Source organism: Pelodiscus sinensis, chromosome 2 (genome assembly GCF_049634645.1).
Source record: "Pelodiscus sinensis isolate JC-2024 chromosome 2, ASM4963464v1, whole genome shotgun sequence".
Lineage (NCBI taxonomy): Eukaryota > Metazoa > Chordata > Testudines > Trionychidae > Pelodiscus > Pelodiscus sinensis.
This window is the reverse complement of record NC_134712.1, coordinates 210,245,186-210,264,749: the sequence shown is the minus strand read 5'-3', so window position 1 is coordinate 210,264,749 and position 19,564 is coordinate 210,245,186. Positions and strand designations below refer to the sequence as shown.

The 19,564-nt window shown below is 43.0% G+C and overlaps 1 long non-coding RNA gene across 1 annotated transcript in view; it reads right to left on the bottom strand.

The window, feature by feature from the left end:
• Nucleotides 1–14,462: 14,462 nt before the first annotated feature.
• The window catches only part of LOC142827337 (uncharacterized), a 28,333-nt gene continuing 23,231 nt past the window's right edge, over nucleotides 14,463–19,564 (bottom strand). The window contains exon 3 of the long non-coding RNA XR_012902043.1: nucleotides 14,463–14,602. This is a non-coding gene — a long non-coding RNA (uncharacterized LOC142827337). The remainder of the gene's footprint in view (nucleotides 14,603–19,564) is intronic.

Here is a 19,564-nt window from a genome sequence, read left to right as displayed (position 1 = left end):
GCACCCAGCTGCTGAGGGAATAGCCTCTGTCTGTGGTGGGCCAAATTCCCTGCGTACAGAGGCTGCTCCAGACCCCAGAGCAGCCTTTGCCTGAGGGACACCCAGGCCCACTGCAGACAGAGATTGCTCCATACAGACTTTAAATGTGAGTTTCCCTAGTCCTGGGGGGAATTCTGCAATTTTACTATAGTTCCAAATGCAACAATTGGAGAACTATAGTAAAACTGCAGAATTCTTCCAGGACTAGTTTCCCTATAATAGAAACAGCACTGTGTATATTTTTGTCTGTCGTCCTGTAACTATGGCTGCTAGCTGAAGGAATGTCAGTAATCTAAAATTAATTGAGATTTAACTAAGAATGTCCATGAATTAAGGTTAATCTGCCACTTAGTTCTATAGAGAACTTTGAAGCAAAGTACTGTAAAACCTCAGGGTAACAAACAGCAGAATTTTGGACTGACTATTCCACTACACACCTCATTTGGAACTGGAAGTTCATGTTCAGTTGTAAACTTTTGAAGGAATAATGTTTTGTTCAGTTACAAACATTTCAGAGTTATGAACAACTTCCATTACCAAGATGTTTGTAACTCTGAAGTTCTACTGCAGATAGATAGGGATGAGCTGATTTATAAGATTATTTAAGAGAAGGCTAGGAAGGCCCCTTTATAAAAATATGTAGTGATAATTTTTTTCCCTGTGGTAATGGAGAGCGGGATTTGAGACTTCAAATCAGGCCCCAAACTCTCCTGGCATGGCCCTGGACACAGTTTATTCAAATCTGTTTGTCTAGTACTAATATGACCATAACGCTATAGCACGTTAAGGCCTGGTCTATGCTAGCGGATAAGTTCGAATTAAGATACACAACTTCAGCTATGTTAATTGCATAGCTGGAGTCGAAGTATCTTAAATCAAATTTTAGCACTGCCCACAATGCGGGAAGTCACAGGAAGCACATTCTCCCTTCAGTGTCCCTTATTCCTCATAGGAGCTAGACTACCGGCATCGAAGAGAACGCCCTCTCAGTTTGTATTAGAGAGTCTTCACTGGACCCGCTAATTCAAACCCCAAAAAATCGACTGCAGCTGCTTCAATCTTATCTGTAGTGTAGTCATGGCCTAACTGAGCATGAGTGGAGTTATTTATTCCAGCAATGAAATGGGCTCATTAAATCAATTATTATGAAATTCTAGCAAGGTTGAAAATGAAGTGAAAGAGCTTAAGAGTTCTTTTATGACAGTGACTTAGAAGATTCACATGAACAAAAAAACCTAGGGAGGGTTGATTTCCCAGGATAACAGGATAATAAGCACTGTAAAAGTGTTCCTGACTGCAATGGTGTGGTGCTTAATAGGTGGGAGAAATGCTTGCCACAAAAATGTGTATGAAGCTAATCTGAAGAGAACAAGTGGAACTGAATTTAGGACCGTAAGTAATAATTTTTGGGGCGAGGGGGGATAGCGAAACAGGCTTGCCATACCTGTCAGCCATCTGCTGGGTTAAATGGGCTGGATGCATTTATTTATTGTCAAAAGCAGTTTAATTTAACAATGCTTTAAAGGGTTTTCAACAAAAATAAACAATTGCAAATATGCAGAAAGTTTTATTTCGACGCAGCTTAATCAGGGTGATGGGAAAAGTCCCCCCACCTTCAATGTGATGAATGCATGTCAGTATTTGACTTGGCCTCTTGCCAAACATGGCTTTCATTAATCACACAAAAGGGGTGCACACGCCTACCCCTGCCAATGATCATCTACATAATCACCTCAAATCACATCACTGTTTAGCCATCATTGCGTGAAAAGCAGCTTGCTTACAGTATTCAGTCATTCTCTTCCCATTGGCTGGGATAGATCTTTTCTAGATGTCTGGTGGTTCTAGTCCCAAGCCTGTTTTCTTCCGGGGCAAAATTATACAGTAGTTATTTCTGCTGCTGTTTTATTGTATTCATGAAAATAGAGTTGGGCAGGTTCTTTTCAACTGTGGAATTTGAAGGATGCCTATAATCTCCTTTACTCTTGAAAGTCATATTATTTCTTATATAAGAGCTGCCCATGCGGATAGCACCTTTAAAAAAAACAATTGTAACCCTGATCTTTTAACTAAACTCAAATTATACCCAAATCACCTGCTGCTATAGTAATAACTGAACCATAAAATGACTTTTTCGGAGAGACGTGAAGTTTCAATACATTTTATCACACTACATCTCATGTCTGGAATAAGAGAGTAGCTTATAAAAGGAAAAAAGGCCAGTGCTAAAATGCCACCTATAGAGCTTAAAGTATATTTATCCTCTTTGAGCTTTCATTTATTCTTATCTCAGGAAAATCTGCTATTTTCATACTTACTGATGTGTGAAAACCTTGCAAGATACCATTGGTATTTTGTAACTCAGATCCCTCGGTTGTGTGAGAAAAAACTATGGTGTTCACAATGTTGTAAAAACATTCTAGGTGGAGGACATGATGCTATGGAGGATGGCCATGCTCCCAGCTTCTCCCATTCCTGCCCGTCTCACCTGCAGAAAACAAATCCCTCCAGAGAGCTCGTACAGGGTCAGTTATAATAGCAGTAAATTTGATGATAACCTCCACTGGTAGAGAAACTACAGATTGAACCTCTGTAGTCCAGCACCGAACTGTGGCATAATTTTAGTTAGTCGGATGTCCACTTATCATGGGTGTCACCAAATTTCCTGTTTGTTTTCAGCCATAAGTACTGGCTTTCAGTATTCTGTGCTATTTGGCTCCAATTTACCCTAAGGCTACGTCTACACTGGCCCCTTCTTCGGAAGGGGCATGCTAATTTTGAATTTAGGACTAGGGAAATCTGCAGGGGATTTAAATATCCCCCGTGGAATTTAAATAAACATGGCCGCCGCTTTTTTTCTGGCTTGGGGAAAAGTCGGAAAAAACTTCTAGACTGGCGCGATCCTCCGGAATAAAGCCCTTTTCCGGAGGATCTCTTATTCCTACTTCAAAGTAGGAATAAGAGATCCTCCGGAAAAGGGCTTTATTCCGGAGGATCGCGCCAGTCTAGATGCTTTTTTCCGGCTTTTCCCCAAGCCGGAAAAAAAGCGGCGGCCATGTTTATTTAAATCCCGCGGGCGATATTTAAATCCCCCGCGGATTTCCCTATTCCCAAGTTCAAAATTAGCATGCCCCTTCCGAAGAAGGGGCCAGTGTAGACGTAGCCTAAGAGTGTGTCTACACTGGCCACTTGAATTTGTGCAAGAGCTCTGACTTTGTAATGTACAAAATCAGTGCTTCTTGCGCAAATACTTTCACGCTCCCGCTCTGGAAAAAGCCCTCTTGCGCAAGAATACTTGCGCAAGAGGGCCAGTGTAGACAGGGAAGAACTGTTTTGCGCAAAAAAGCCCCGATGGCTAAAATAGTGATCAGAGCTTTCTTGCGCAAAATCATGTGTAGACTGGCCACGGATGCTTTTGCATAAAAGCACTTTTTGCGCAAAAGCATCCATGCCAATCTAGACACGCTTTTGCAGAAATACTTTTAACGGAAAACTTTTCTGTTAAAAGTATTTCCGCAAAATCATGCCAGTCTAGACACAGCCTAAATGTCTTCTAAGAGCCCAGTTAGTGGTATTAGCAATGCTTCCACTGCTCGACAGTATGGACCTCCCATAGTCCAGCAAATTCTCTCATTCGGCACCAGTCAGGTCCAAGGGTGCCAAGCTGGAGAGGTTCAACCTATATCAGTGAATGGGACTGTTCAAATGCTGACAGTAATGTACTCAAATGCTCAGCTGGATCAGGGCAAGAGTGTGGAGTAGCTTGTGAAACAGAGCCCCAAATGCTCAAGTTTTATCCACAATAAGACTCTCAGTTCTGTAAGTATGAAAGCTAAAACTCTACTTTACCACTAACAGCTAAAGAACAAAGACAGATTTCTCTGCTGTTCATTGGTTAGAAACAAATGCAAGAGACTGAATTTCAAAGAAGAATTGTACATTTTCCCCTCAACTTTTTGTTAGAGAAGAAACAGGAGACTCAGGAGTGGACAGAGCAAATAGACTTCTTTATGGCAGATACTCGGTCCCCTTGGGCCCCCCAACACAACATTCTGAGTGAGCAATGATGTTAATTCACACTTCTATCACTAATTCCCCATAAGCCTTATTTAGTAATGTTAACTCCTATATAATGAATATTAATAGGCAAGTGATGAGTATTATTATACCCACCCCTGTTTACTGTTTAGGATTTTCAGTTAGATCAGCACTTCTTTACATTACATACTTCCCAAATCAGCAGGTTACAGAGATTACAAAGGATGCGATCCTGAAAGTATTTTTACAGAGCAAGTTGGAATAAGCAAGAGACAAAGTAAAGAAGACACTAATCAGTTCAACTACATGCTTTTCTATCTTTATAGGCTGCAAGAACGATGGGAAAGAGCATGTTTATGTATCAGAAAGGATATTACCTGCACTAGCCAGACTTCCACCACTACTGCCTTCCCAGGCCCTATTAATTCTTACATATCCCAAAAGTTTTATTTAAAAACTAGGCGAATTTAGTCTAATTCAAAACAGCCAATTATGTTTTTATTGTGAACAGTTAAGCAATATTTCACAGAAAATTTAAAATAGCATGAGTAATTGAGCAAATATAAACTTGATTATAGTTAGAAGGAAAAATACCTGACGGTACGTCTACACTAGCCCCCTACTTTGAACTAGGGAGGCTAATGCAGGCATTCAAAATTGCAAATGAAGCTCGGGATTTAAATATCCCGGGCTTTATTTGCATGTTCCCGTCCGGTCGCCATTTTGAAATTCCACTAGCCCGAAGTAACTGCCCGCAGCTACACGTGGCAGCGAAACGGTAATTTGAACTAACTGTTACTCCTCCTGGAATGAGGTGTAACAGTTAATTCGAACTAAGGACTTAGTTCGAATTACTGTTTCACTGCTGCGTGTAGCCGCGGGCAGTTATTTCGGGCTAGTAGAATTTCAAAATGGCGACCGGATGGGAACATGCAAATAAAGCCCGGGATATTTAAATCCCGAGCTTCATTTGCAATTTCGAATGCCTACATTAGCCTCCCTAGTTTGAACTAGGGGTCTAGTGTAGACATACCCTTAGTGAATAGATTGCATAAGATTAATTTAAACAACTAGGCTACGTCTAGACTGGCATGATTTTCCTCAAATGCTTTTAACGGAAAAGTTTTTCTGTTAAAAGCATTTGCAGAAAAGAGCGTCTAAATTGGCACAGACGCTTTTCTGCAAAAGCACTTTTTGCAGAAAAGCGTCCGTGTCATTCTAGACGTGGTTTTGCGCAAGAAAGCCCCGATCGCCATTTTTGCGATTGGGGCTTTTTTGCGCAAAACAATACCTCGTTGTCTACACTGGCCCTCTTGCACAAAAGCATTTGCACAAGAGGGCTTTTGCCCAAACGGAAGCAGCATAGCATTTCCGCAAGAAGCACTGATTTCAGACAGTAGGAAGTCAGTGTTCTTGCGGAAATTCAAGCGGACAGTATATACAGCTGGCAAGTTTTTCTGCAAAAGCAATTGCTTTTGCGAAAAAACTTGCCAGTCTAGACGCAGCCCTAGGTTTTAATAAGATACCTTAATTTGCAGGGAAATAATTTCTCTAGGTAAGAAAAATTATAGTACTTTTAATGTTAATCGCTTACATAAGAACCGCCATATAGGGTCAGACTAATTGTCCATTTAACTTCATGCCTTGTCTTTAGAGCCCTGAAAATTCATGGGTATCTGAATTATATCTATGGGTATCTGCATCTACGGATGTCAGTACAGATATCCATGGATCATTTTTGTAGCTGCAGATGCGGATGCAAATTTTGTATCTGCGCAGGGCTCTACTTGTCTTCTAAAAGTGGGAAATGCTAGGTGCTCCTGAAGGAATTAAAAGAATAGGCCAGCGGTGGGCAAATACTGCCCCATGGGCTGGATCTGGTCCACCAGGATTAGCTCCTGGCGAGCCATACGCCCCCATCCCTGCTATATTTACCAGCACCGCCGCGAGTACTAGCTGTCACAGCTTGCATTGGCCACGGATCGCTGTTCCTAGCCAATGGGAGCAGTGGAAAGTCCACGCTACTTCCCGCCACTTCCATTGGTCAGGAATTGCAACTCCCATTGGCCATGTATTGCCATCACCCATGCCTGTGGCTGTGTAGGTAAATAGAGCAGCAGCAGCCAACCAGTGGCTAACCCTGGTGAACTGGTGCCATCTTATTACCCACCTTTGGAATAGGCAGTCATCAAGTGTTCTAACACCTGTTGTCCACTCCTAGCTTCCAGTGATCAGAAACTTAGTTCTTCTCTTATTTACATTTAAAATCTTATAGGTATTTACAGATACATATCGTCTTACGATATAAGTGTAGAACAACAGCCAGGAAGCAGACAAAACACATCTACAAAGCTATTTTTCTTTCTCTTTCCTCTGGCTCCTGTGAATGTGTGGGGTTTTTACACTTTTAAGAGAGTCACTGCTGAGGAAAGGCTATATTAAAAATGTATTTTATACTTTACTCAGAACAGTCAGTGTTAATAATAATCTGCTATATTCTTCAGTCTCTTGGTATTCATCTTGAGTACTTAAAGTACTTTAAGCCCTGGAATGACTCCTCTGATACAATCTGCTAGGTATCTAATTGTACCTAAGTTAGCAATTCTCAAATCTTTTCAGATTTTCTTTTGGAGTTTCTCACTTTTTGTGACAGATCAACATTAATCTGTCATTAATTCATATCTGTGATAGAGCAGACTAAGTTAAAATCTAAGTAATACAAATGTTAGCCCTCCAACTAGGACAATTTAACATGCAAAAGCATGGTAATTAAGCTAGATATAAAAGTAAGTGTGTGTGTGTGCTGGGGGGCTTTTTGGAATAAGATATTTGCAAGCACTCAACTGGGAAGGGGTTGCAAGCACTTTGGAGGACAGACATAGAACTCAAAATCATCCCAACAAGTTAGAGAATTGGTCTGAAATAACTAGATGAAATTCAATAAAGACGACAAGTGAAAGATATTTCTCTTAGGAAGAAAAAATCAAATATATAAATATGAAATGGGGAATAACTGGCATGGCAGCAATGCTGCATAAAGGGAGTTAGAGAGGGTCACATAGGAGTCAACCATGTGCCATAGTTGCACAAAAGGCTGATATTCTGTGGAGTAGCTCTTGATGTCCCTACATTTCTGTTGTGGTGTTATTTTGCAGTCAGATTCTGTCTTGTGCTCAGTAGGAGCTGTGCTCCCTTGTGCCTCTGTGCAGCCAGGCCTGCAATGGGAGGAGAGGGTGTGTGCCAAGGAGGCAACTGTCTAAGCCCAGTGATTCCAAAGGGTCCGGGATCCCAGCTGCCTCAGCCACTACAACTCCACTAGTTGGGATGTGTGAACATTTTTGTAAATAAACAAATAGAACTAAAAATACCTTGACTCAACTTCACGGACTTATTTACCAAAGAGAACATGACTTCATAGCTCCCTAAATGTGTCTCTCCAAAGGAGCACCTGTACTAATAGTTTTAACACCTTCAGTTGCCCCTACAGAATCAGACACAGGTTACTCATCCACTGTCAGAATCCCAACAAGAGCAGTCAAGACCAAGGGTCAAAGTCAGCGTTCCCTCTAATTTTTTCCATCCATGTGCAGAACACATCTTGTTATGTGCACTGAAGTGTGCAGATGAGCACTACCATTAGAAACATATGCTGTTGGTTGTGGCCACTCTGCTAATCAAGTGGGCAGCATTTGAATCTCTCTGGGGTGGCTGCCCAAGCACTCAGCTTGCAGGGAACACTGGTCAGAGCAGGGTCAAATCTGAAGTCGGGAGTAACTTGGGAGTTTGTAGCTGGGTTCCCAGGGGCAGCCTCCGAGGCTTCAGGCTTTGAGTGAGGAGGTGACATCCAAATCAAGCCAAGTTCCAGCCAGGAGTTCAGGCGCAAGGAAAAGGAATAGTTGTAGTAACTACAGGAGAGCTCTGCTGTTGCCTGGAGACTTACTGGAACACCTCCTGATTTTGTATAGGGGAGGATATCAATTTGGAGCCATGTGATAACCATCACCCCCTTGAGGTGGAACTTCCTCACAGCAGGTGATGAGAAACAGGGTGCAAGTTGGCTACAGCTGCTGCTGGGAGGCAGCCTGCAGATGCCAACTATCTGGTAGCTCTGGAGGTCTGGGTTCTATAGGGCCTTCCATTTACACCTTGATACAAATCTGATTGGAGGGGGGGTTCAAGCATTTGAAAATATCTCTGGGACAAATTCACCATAAGGTAATGTCTGCAGTGCAATTAAAACCCCCTAGCTTGCCCATGCCAGCTCCCAGGGTTTAGGCTCAGTAGGCTGTTTAATTGTGGGGAGCTTTGTTTAGGCTCAGGCTGCAGCCCAGCTGTGGCACTCTCCCATTTCATAGGTCCTAGTGCTCAGGTTGGAACCTCCACATGGCAGTTAAACCTGGCAAGCCTGAATAAGCTGGCACAGGCCAGCCAGGGCATTTTAACTGCAGTACGGACTTACCCTAAATATCTGTAATGTTCATAATATCTGTGGAGTTGCAGCCTGGCAAATTCAGTTCAAATAATATTTAGCCTGTTATTTAAACCTTGACTAAACATAACTGGCTAGTTAAAAAGATGAATTCAAAAAGTGCATTACACTTCAAAGGTCAGGTGGTACCATTTTTTCTTGCACTGCAGAGCACTTAGCTATGTTGCCCCATTGAAGTTCCAGTTTCCAATCAGGCGACTTGTGCAAGTAAAAGTTCACCAGTGTGGGTAAATATTGCTCAGTCAAACCCTATATAAGAGACCACTCCTAAGCCCAAAAGTTATTATCTAAACAGGATGGCTGTGTCTAGACTGGCATGAAGAGTTTTTCCATTAAAAGTATTTCCGCAAAAAAGTGTCTAGATTGCCACGGATGCTTTTGCGCAAAAAGTGCTTTTGCGCAAAAGCATCCGTGCCCAGCACAGATGCGCTTTTGCGCAAGAAAGCTCCGATGGCCATTTGTGCAAAAAATTAAGGTGCCTGTCTACACTGGCCCTCTTGCGCAAGTATTCTTAGTATTCAGGGCTTATCCCTGAGCGGGAGCGTCAAAGTATTTGTGCAAGAAGCACTGAATTCTTACATTAGAATGTCAGTGCTCTTGCGCAAATTCAAGCGGCCAATGTAGAGAGCTGGCAAGTTTTTGCGCAAAATCTTGCCAGTGTAGATGCACCCTGAGAAAATCTCAGAGCAACTGGATTATAAAGGTTTAAAGGAAGAAAAGAAAACCAAAGTTTCATACCCAGGATCATAACCCACATCCGAGCCTCTATAATTAACCAATATTCTGGCTTAGTTGTTTTTACTCTTTGTGAGGAAAAAACTGTGAAAGATTTCTGCTTCATTTGACATTACAACAAGACAATCACCTCAAAATAGCATCTAATCCCCAACAACTGTATCCTGATGTATCAACAGATTTTGTTTACCTTTTGTGACCACTACCAAATAAGTGGAAACAATAGCTTCTGAGGGAAATCTGACCAAACCTTTGAAGTAGGAATAAGAGCCTCCGGAAAAGGGCACTTTTTCCGGAGGATCGGGGCCAGTCTAGACGCTCTTTTCCGGCTTTTTTAAAAGCCGGAAAAAAGCGGCGGACATTTTTATTTAAATGCCGCGGGGGATATTTAAATCCCCCGCGGATTTCCCTACGACGACTAGTGAAATTTACATGCCCCTTCCGGAAAAGGGGCCAGTGTAGACGTAGCCGTGGAGATTTTGGCAACCAAATCTGGGGCATGCCTATTCCTGTATCCTTTTTGTGTTAGATGAACTGAGTTCCATTCAGTTTTCAGTGTTGTGTGCTGGGGGACCAATCATACTCAAATAGCTGCTTAGAGCAGCAGTGTCTTAGTGGAAGTTTCTGCAAGAGGAATCTGAAAGCCCAGCATTAAATATTTCATAGCAGTACTGGAAGATGAAAATTTTCTCAATACCCTTGACCAAAGTTTCCATTCCCTTGCCTGTGCTGTGGACTGCAGATTGCCTTCCACATCAACGGTAGCTACATGTTGGAGATGTGCGAGTGGTAGAATCTGGGCCTGCATTAATCAGGAAAAGCACTTAATGTCTTTCAAAGCCATGTACTTACTCAACAGGACCAGAGAGGTCTCTATGTCTAGACTGAAAGTTTCTTTTGGAAGAACATTTTCCGGAAGAGATCTTCCAGAAAAACTTTTTTTTAAAAGAGAGCGTCTACACAGCAAAAGGGCAACGAAAAAGCAATCTGCTTTTTTGAAAGATAAAGTCCACATTCATTGGACACTATCTTGCATTTAAGGCCACCCGGAACCAGTCCAGGCAGGGCATTAGGTCAGCAGTTGCTTCCGAGTGCTGTTGCCTAAGGCTAGCTGAGAGACGCACTTGAAGGGACCCCCTTGGACAGCCTGTTTCTCTGCTTCTTTTGTGTGCTTGCCTACCTCTCGGAGGGAATGCAAAGCTTTAGCAGTGCGTACTCTGGTTGCCCAGCTTTTGGAAACACAGCATTCTTCTTGCCATGGAGCCGGAGCTTTCCCTGGGCATGCGATGGGCCCATACTGCCATGCTGCAGTTTCTGCGGGCTACCTTCATAGCCCTGCATGAGCTTGACACCAAGCTCATCATTGAGACCCTCTCCCTGTGTGCGGGAGCAAGACCCTTGCAAACGCACCCCACAGGGGGAAACGATTTTGGAGGCTGGCCTCCAGTTCCGACTGGTGGGACCGGCTGCTTATGGAGAGGTGGGATGACCAGCAACTCCAAAACGTCCGCATGCGGAAGGTCATCTTTATGGAGCTGTGTGCTTGGTTTGCCCCTGTCCTCTAACAATGGTACACACACCTGCGGCCTGCCATCCCCTTGGAGAAGTGGGTCGCCATCGCCGTCTGGAAGCTTGCCACCCCTGACAGCTACCGATCAGTGAGCAACCAGTTCAGCATGGGAAAGTCCACTGTTGGGGCCCTTCTCATGGAGGTAAGACACTCTTGGGCTGCAGTCCCTGGAGGATGGGGGAAGTCCTGGAAAGGGGGACCCTAGGGAAAGGGAGTTTGAGGACTGTGGGGGTAGGCTGAGAGTCAGGGGGAAGCCCCATCCCTGGGGGGATTGTGCCATCCCACCCTCACACAGCCCTGCTTCTGGGGAGGGGCTCACAGGGGGTGGCTCCTGAGGTGTTTGAGAAGAGGGGAAAAGAGGCAAATGGGCAGGCACCTCCCAAGGGCTCAGGCACTCCCTCACATTCTCTGGTTTGTGTGTCTGTCTCCTTCTGCAGGTTGTGAGGACCATCAACTCCATCCTGCTGCACAGGGTCATCCACCTGGGAGACCTGGATTTGCCGTCCTGGGGTTCCCCCACTACAGTGGAGCAATTGATGGAATCCACATCCCAATCCATGCACTGCATCATCGAGCCACGCTGTACATTAACAGGAAGAGCTATTTCTCGATGGTGCTGGAGGCCCTGGTCCACCACCATGGACAGTTTACAGACATTTTCGTCAGGTGGTCAGGTAGGGTGCATAACACCTGTGTATTTAGAAACTCCAGCCTCTATCAGAAGCTGGAGGCTGGCACATTCTTCCCCCAGTGTGACTTTGGGGTTGGGGACGTGCAGATGCCACTGTGCATCGTGGGAGGACACTATTTACCCCCGATGCTGTGGCTGATGAAGTTGTACAATGGCCACCGGGACTCTAGCAAGGACCAATTCAATGCCCATCTCAGCCGAGCCTGCATTCAGGTGGAATGCATCTTCAGCCACCTGAAGGCACAGTTCAGGTGCCTTCTGACCTGCCTCAACATGGGGAAACACAACATCCCCAAGGTGGTGTCAGCATGTTGTGTCCTCCACAGCATCGTGGAGAGGAAGGGGGAGGCCTTTCTACCGAGGTGGGAGACAGAGGATGGCTGCAAAGGGAGTGCCTTTGAATATCCGCAGGCAGCTGCCATCCACCAGGCCCATCAGTTGGGGGTGTGCATCTGGGAGGCCCTGAGGGAGAGTTTCTCTCAAAGACCCCAGTAACTCTCCCCAGGGCCTGCCCACTAGGGGCCTGTGCTTTGTTCCACTATCCCTTTCCCACCACAACCCCTCCCTTCCCCCCCGGTCCCTAAACTCTCAATAACCGTGCTTCCAGGGGTGGGCCCATGCATGCGTCACATGCCCAGGGGTGGGGGCTGCCCACGTGCCCTGAGTCCAGGGCCGGCACCGTGCATGTGCCACGCACCTGGGGCAGGGACCGCCCATGCGCCCTGAGCCCAGGGCCAGCTCCATACATTTGCCGCTTGCTGGGGGTGAGGCCAGCCCAGATGTTTCGGCGGGCGCATAAATGTCTTGATGGACGCCATGGCATCTGCGGGCACCGCGTTGCGGACCACTGAACTATAGAGTTCTGATTACTTTGGACAGAGTGGCCACCAGGGCACCTGTGTTATTTCCTGGAGGCCTCTTCTTTTCAAAAAATCCCTCTGCCTCATCCACACATGACTTTTTCTGAATAAGCTCTTTCAGAAAAAGGCTTCTTCCTAATAGAAAGAGGTTTACCGCAATCCGAAAAATCCTTCTATTCTTTCGACTTTCTGTTGAAAGAAAGCAATAGCAGTGTGGACGTAAGTGTAGTTTTTCTGGAAAAATGGCTGTTTTCCCAGAAAACCCTGCAGTGTAGACATACCCTCAACGTCTGGATACTATAAGCTGCACCAAGACTGCAGTGAATTGCATTCTGTGAATGCCACAGACACACTGAACAGACTTTTTCAAACTTGCAGCCTTTCCTCTTTACTTATACAAATTGTGAAGTATTCTTTCAAATATTTAGGCAATCTTGATGCTTAATATTAGAGGGGGTGGAAATGATGTTACAACTGCCAGCTGAAAGGTGTCAAACTCACAACATGCTGTTTGGCAGCTCTGAAAGTCTTTCCTTTTAATTATTGATGGTATTTTAGAATAATGCTCGGGTATGACACCCTGTTATGATAGGTAGCAGATGGGATAAGTAAAGAATAAGGGGATGATATTCCCTTTATCCCATCCCCTGAAAGATACAGACAAGCTTTGAGATCATGAAAGGTTTAGAATGGAGAGCATCTGCTTGTTTGTTACGTTTATTTTTCCTATAATCATCGCTCTTTATAGCTATGGTTTTTTCAGAGGGCTCCCACAGGATGTTGTAGAACAGCGAGCAGGAAGGCTGGTAGCTCAGCAACTGAAATATGATTAGCATTATGGTAGAGAATTGACTGCCAGTCAGCCACCTTAAGAGTCTGAATTCTGTGTCTGCCTGTTCTTATTTATTGAGCCCTGCTGGGGTGCTTGCTTAATGCTGGGCATCATTTGTTTGGGTCATATGTAGCTGGCTTAGAAATGAAAGCAGCCTGTGCTTATGATGAGCTAGAACATACTGTGAGGCTTCATGGAGGAAAGCACCAAGGGCTTGACATATGTATGTGCCAACAGAGGGAACAAAGAGCTCTTTAATGAGACATATTGTGGTGAATCTGCGGAAAGCATAAGAGACGAGATTGTATAATCCAAAACTGAGTCAGACAGGAGTTAGAATACAATGGGAATCAGGTGAAAGGAAATTGTTGACACCTACTGCGCATGCCTTACAGAATGTATTTAACGAATTTAGGATTCTGTGAGAGCCGAAGGGTAGCACGGCAAATATGATGGGAGCTGGGAATGCAGCCAGCACTGAACTCTCAAGAGAGAAATTCCTGCAAGTTTGCAGGACATTTTGACCTAAAGTTTTCTTTAGAAGAGAAAACAATTCAAAAGGGACATACTGGCACTAGCAAAAGCTTTATCTGGCTTGAAGACAAAATGAAAATAGAATTTGCTCCTAGAGCTGATCATGAAGCTTCAGCGCAAAATGCAAGCTCCCCTCCTTGACCACAGTAACAACCCAAGCCAAATGATTATTAGGGCTGTCAAGCGATTAAAAAATTAATTGTGATTAATCACACTGTTAAACAATAATAGAATGCCAATTATTTAAATATTTTTGATGTTTTCTACCTTTCTATCCCAAATATTTTTATCTCAATTACAACACTGAATACAAAGTGTACAGTACTTACTTTATATTTTTTATTACAAATATTTGCACTGTAAAAAAAAAAGAAATAGTATTTTTAAATTCTCCCATTACAAGTACTGTACTGTAGAGCAGTTGTAACTCATACACCTCATAGGGAATTAACTCTCTAAGGGTATGTCTGCACTAGCCCCCTAGTTCGAACTACACGTCATTGCAGGAGGAGTAATAGTTAATCCGAACTAAGGATTTAGTTCGGATTAACTTCTGACTGCCGCGTGTAGCTGTGGGCAGTCAGTTCGAACTAAGGGGATTAGCTAGACAGAAATGTATACTCTATCCTAAATTTACTCTGTGGCATTGCAGGGGCAAGAGAAACAGCTTGCACCTCTCCTATTCAGGGGCTGGTGTAGGCCTAGTTTGATTCCTTCCGGAATAAAGTAGCAGCAGAGACTCCTCAAGGAGTAGAATTCTCCAGCTTCTTACCCATATCTTCAGATGCTATGGAATGATATCTCTCCATGTTTCCTGTGCACAACAATCAGAAAAGAATTAAGGATGCCACCAAACATGTCTAAGCCTTTCTGGTTTGTCTTAGGTGTGAAATTACGCAAGTGCATACATGCACCATGCACGATTGGAAGTTGGAAGTTTCTATTCTCCTCTCTCATAACACATGAACAAGGGACAAATGAAAGAAATTAAAACATGACAAATATGAGCTTGGCAAGGAAATAATTTGCCACACATGTATAATTAAGCTGTGGAACTCATTACCAGTGTTGAAGCCAAAAATTTGTTTAAAAGAGATTGGAAATTTATATGGAAAGAACATCCAGAGTTGTCATAATTAATGAGAATAAAAATGTTGGAAGCAATATTAAAGCCTGTACTTCTAGGCTTACACCTACCTGTAGCTATTAGAGACCTTTATATGAGGTCCTTTATAGGAGGCTGAGTTTCCCACATATGACTACTACAGGTTTTTTTGCCATCCTCAGAAGCTTCTTTCTCCCTTTAAGTATAGTTGTGTGTGTCACAGGATAAAATCCTCATCACTAGACTGGTGCCTCGTACTGGTCATGCTCAAAACGAATGCCCATGTCTGTAGTCTGAACACCAACTCTGTCTCTGTTCCTGCCTACAACTCCTATCTCAGCTCCTGGAACTGCAGCATCCTTTTCTAGACTCAGCTCTCCAGCTAGGTCACCATCTTCTTTATCCCCTTCTCAGGAGATATCTCTGTCCAACAGTCTTGCCATGTGCCTAGTGACCAGTGGGGGTGGGGGAAGGGAGAGGAAAGGAGATGGAAAAGAAACCTAACCCCATCCACTACTCCAGACCAAACCTAGGGACTCTGTAAAATAGCAGTCTCCTGCTACTGCTTTGTAACCTAGGTCGATGTGACTCTGTTTCCCTGGGCCACTTCCCCATGGCCCCAGCATCTTCTGTGCTCTTATCTCTAGAGCCCTGCAAATATGAGTGGTGTCTCTTCTACATCCATGGACCATTTTCACAAATAGCATCTTGGATGCGGAGACAAATTTTGTATCTATGCAGGGCTCTGGAGGTAAGGGATGGGTGCGTAGCTCTGAAGAACCATGGCACAGACCCTCCACCTGCCCTGGGCAGGGAGCCTGAGGAGCAGGGACATGAGCTGAGGAAAACTCAGGCTCTCCTGCCCCACTTAGGGCTAGAGGAGAGTCCGCCACTGCTGCCTGCCTGGATCTTATCCTGGTCAGGCTGTAGCCCCCACCCAACACTCTGGGTCAGAGATGGGCTAGGGAGAGTCCCACTGGTAGTGGGGGAGGGGAGGACTGCAACTCCACACCAGGCTTAAAAATGAGTTGGCCTTAGAGACTAACCAAAAAATAGATGGTATCATGAGCTTTTGTGGGCACAACCCACTTCTTCAGATGACAAATAACAGTTCTCTCAGCCCTCCAGGGCAAAGTTTCTTAAATCCTGGGTTCTCAGCAGCAACTGTCCTTACTCTGCCTTTCAGCTCCCTTTTTTATGCACCTGCAGAGCCCTGATTGTCTGTTCTTCACAGCCCCACTCTTATTAGCTGCTCATTCTGCAGCCTCCCTCGGGTTCTATTAACTCTTTGTCCTCCAGTTGGGGTAGATGTGCCATCAGAGAGAGAAAGAGAGAGAGAGTAGTTTAGAGAAAGAGACATCTGTTGAGTAATGTCCCTTGCCATTTAAACTGACACACCTCACTTGAGTGATAACTTATTATAGTTGGTGTACTGCATTCTCTGTATGAAGGTTTTACAATGTATCTGAAATCAATACTAAATAAAGCAAAAGGGGATATAAATACAGCAGAACGTGCTCATTGGAAGTCTGATGTAGTAGAATTTCATTTGAAGTGAGGTAGACTGAAAATCTTGATTGGTTTCAGTACATTAAAATTTACCGATTCCAAATCAGGTTACTGTGAATCTGCACATTGGATCTCCATTTACACTGAAGCTGTTTTGCTGATAAATTACTTCACTAATTAAGGGCCCCCCAGTAATATGCATGTTAGGAAATGAAACACTGATGTAAGAGGGAAGAATTGTTTTCTCAATATGGCACACCTCAAGTAGTTGCACACCTACACAAATACTATATAGATCCATAACACAATGTAATCTCTTATACTGTGAAGCATGATCCTTCTTGTAGCCATTTATGTGAATATTCATGATTCCATTTGTACACAAATGGCAAACTGGTACATGGAGCCAACCCTTAGTCACTATAGAGTCAACCAGACTAAAAGTGTTTTCATGGGGAAAAAACACAGGGAAAAAAACTTGCATTAGATGAGAGAAAATAGTAATTGTCTACTGTTTATATGATGTGTTTGTCAACAAGGGCAAATTCTAAAGTCCTTACTTCATTTTTGTTCAAGCAGAAAGTTCATTGCCTGAGTAGACTTGGCTCTGAGTTTTTGCTTAGTGAAAAACAAGTAAGGGGCCCAAAATCCTAAAGTTCTTATTTTCTAAAGACATGAATATGTCTGCCTGCTTCTGTAGCAGATTTGCCTGAAGGTAAATTGCACAAGGTAGTCTTAACTACTTCCAAGTGAATAAAAAGTCAAACTGTCATCTGCTTTTATGGTGATTATCGAAGAGCAGTTCTGTTTGGAAAGACTGGGACTAATTCTGTTTTCAAATGCAATGACAAGTGGCAATGAGAGTGGTTACGCCATCCAAAAATGTATATGTGTATCAAATTTGTTTGTAAGGTAATTGAATTTTGGGACTAATGATGAGCAGAATGAAGTAACCTGCAGGATGCAAGCAATGTTGATATTTAATAAAGTTTGCAGGAATGAATTATTTTGCTTTTATGAGAGTGATATCTTGAGTAAAGAATAGATATTAAAATGTGTTCTCTATTCAGTTTTGAAACTAATAGTAGCTATTGAAAAATGGAACTCATTCTTTTATCCTAATGGCTTTTGATACTTAATAAATAGAAAAGTGCTGCAATTATGTTTTCTGCTATCAAACAGTGTTACATTGTAGACTTTTAAAAAGCTCTCACTAAAAATATACCAAATATTTTGGGCCACATTTTAAAAACCTTTTGTAGAGTTTTCTTTCTGCCTGGCCCATTTCACTGGGATTTTCTGCTGGAGATGAATATTTGGATCAGGATGTTAAATAATATTAACATGTTTAAACATGTTTAAACAAACATGTTTTGGAGGATTCCAGCAAGGCTTAAGCCTTATAGAGTGGGCCCTATCGAATTCACAGCGTTGAGAAACATCACGAATTGTGAAATCTGGTCTTTTGTGTGATTTTACCCAATACTTCATAGATTTTACTGGGTGTCTCAAACTGAGGTCCTGATCAAAAGGGTGTTGAGGGATGGGTCACAATGTTATTTTAGGGGTTTTATGGTATAGCCACCCTTCTATACTGCCTTCAAAGCTGGACAGCTGAGAGTGGCAGCTGTTGGCTGGGCACCCAGCTCTGAAAGAAGCACTCTGCCAGCAGTAGTGAGGAAATAAGGATGCAACACTATACCACACTGTTCGTACTTCTGCACTGCTGCTTTTTGGATGACCGGAGAGTGGCAGCTGCTGACTGAGAGCCCAGCTCTGCAGGCAGCAGCGCAGATGTAAGGGTGGCAATAGGATACCGTGCCATCTTACTTCTGAGTTGCTGCTAGAATAGCTCTGCTTCTTCAGAGCTGGGATCCTGGCTAGCAGCTGCCATTCTGCAGCTGCCGATTTCTGAATGAAGCACCACAATCTCTCCTACAATAGCCTTGCAGTTCCCCACCCCCCAACTGTTTAAGTCGGGACCCCCTACAATTATAACACTGTGAAATTTCACATTTAAATAACTGAAATAATAACATTTGTGATTTTCAAAATCTTATGAGCATGATATTAACCAAAGTGGAGCATAAATTTGGTAGAGCCCTACTTATAGACCCAGAGCACTGGGTATTATATAGTGATTTCTTTTATTTGTACGTGCTTAAAATGACGAGACTAAACATTGCACATTAATTCTTGTGGACTTCCCTTTTTAAATCTTAGGCCCTTCAGCTTTATTAGGTTTCAAACATGTTCAGTCAAACATTCTTATTCAAGAATATAGTTAAGCAAAGCCTACTGAATTCAAAATGAAAAATTATGCATATGCTAAGGTGCTGTGCTGAATAAGGATGGATTTATGCACATCCATATGTGGTTTCCTGGATCATGGACCAGAATGCGGTAGAGTAGTTTCACGTTTGTTGGAAACATATCTCATGGCTTTAATGCCCGAATTTAGATTCAACTGTTTGTTTTTATTTACTGGCAATTCTGTGGTACTCATCATTCTACTTTCTGAATTAATCCTCCCCCAATACTTTTCAGAGGGAGTATTCGTATCCTATTTATAGACAGGGAAACTGAAGTCAATGGGAATTGGGTATCTAACGTCTGTTTAAAAATCTAGTCTCACACGACTATGAGATTTTCTCAAATTCACACATGAAGACTCTTAGCTGGAAATAGAACCCAGGTGTCCTGGCTCCCAGTTTTGTGCCTCATCTTTCTTTCTTTTTGATCATATACCTCTTATTTGTTTACACGGAACCCTGACTTTCTAAATACCATTGCTATAAAAGGATTAATCTCTTCTAACATTCTTGCTACTATTTGTATTCAAATAAATTCAAATGAGGGAAATGCACTGGCAACAGAGAAGGAAAAACCTGTCTGCTTAATGTTTTACAGTAAGAAATAAAAAGCACAGCTTCAAAGTAATGTCTTACAGGAGATTACATTATAATATTATTGATCTATACCATGAATCATGTGCATCCTTGTAGATTTTTGTGTGAATAACGCTGACTAAACTAATCAATGTGTAAAGCTCCTTTGAGAGATTTCTTCCTCCTGAGACTGCTTTTCATTAGAAACAGCGTGATTAAAAACATTGCAATGCAACAATGGTAAATGGAAATGAAATGTTGGAATTTGCTATTT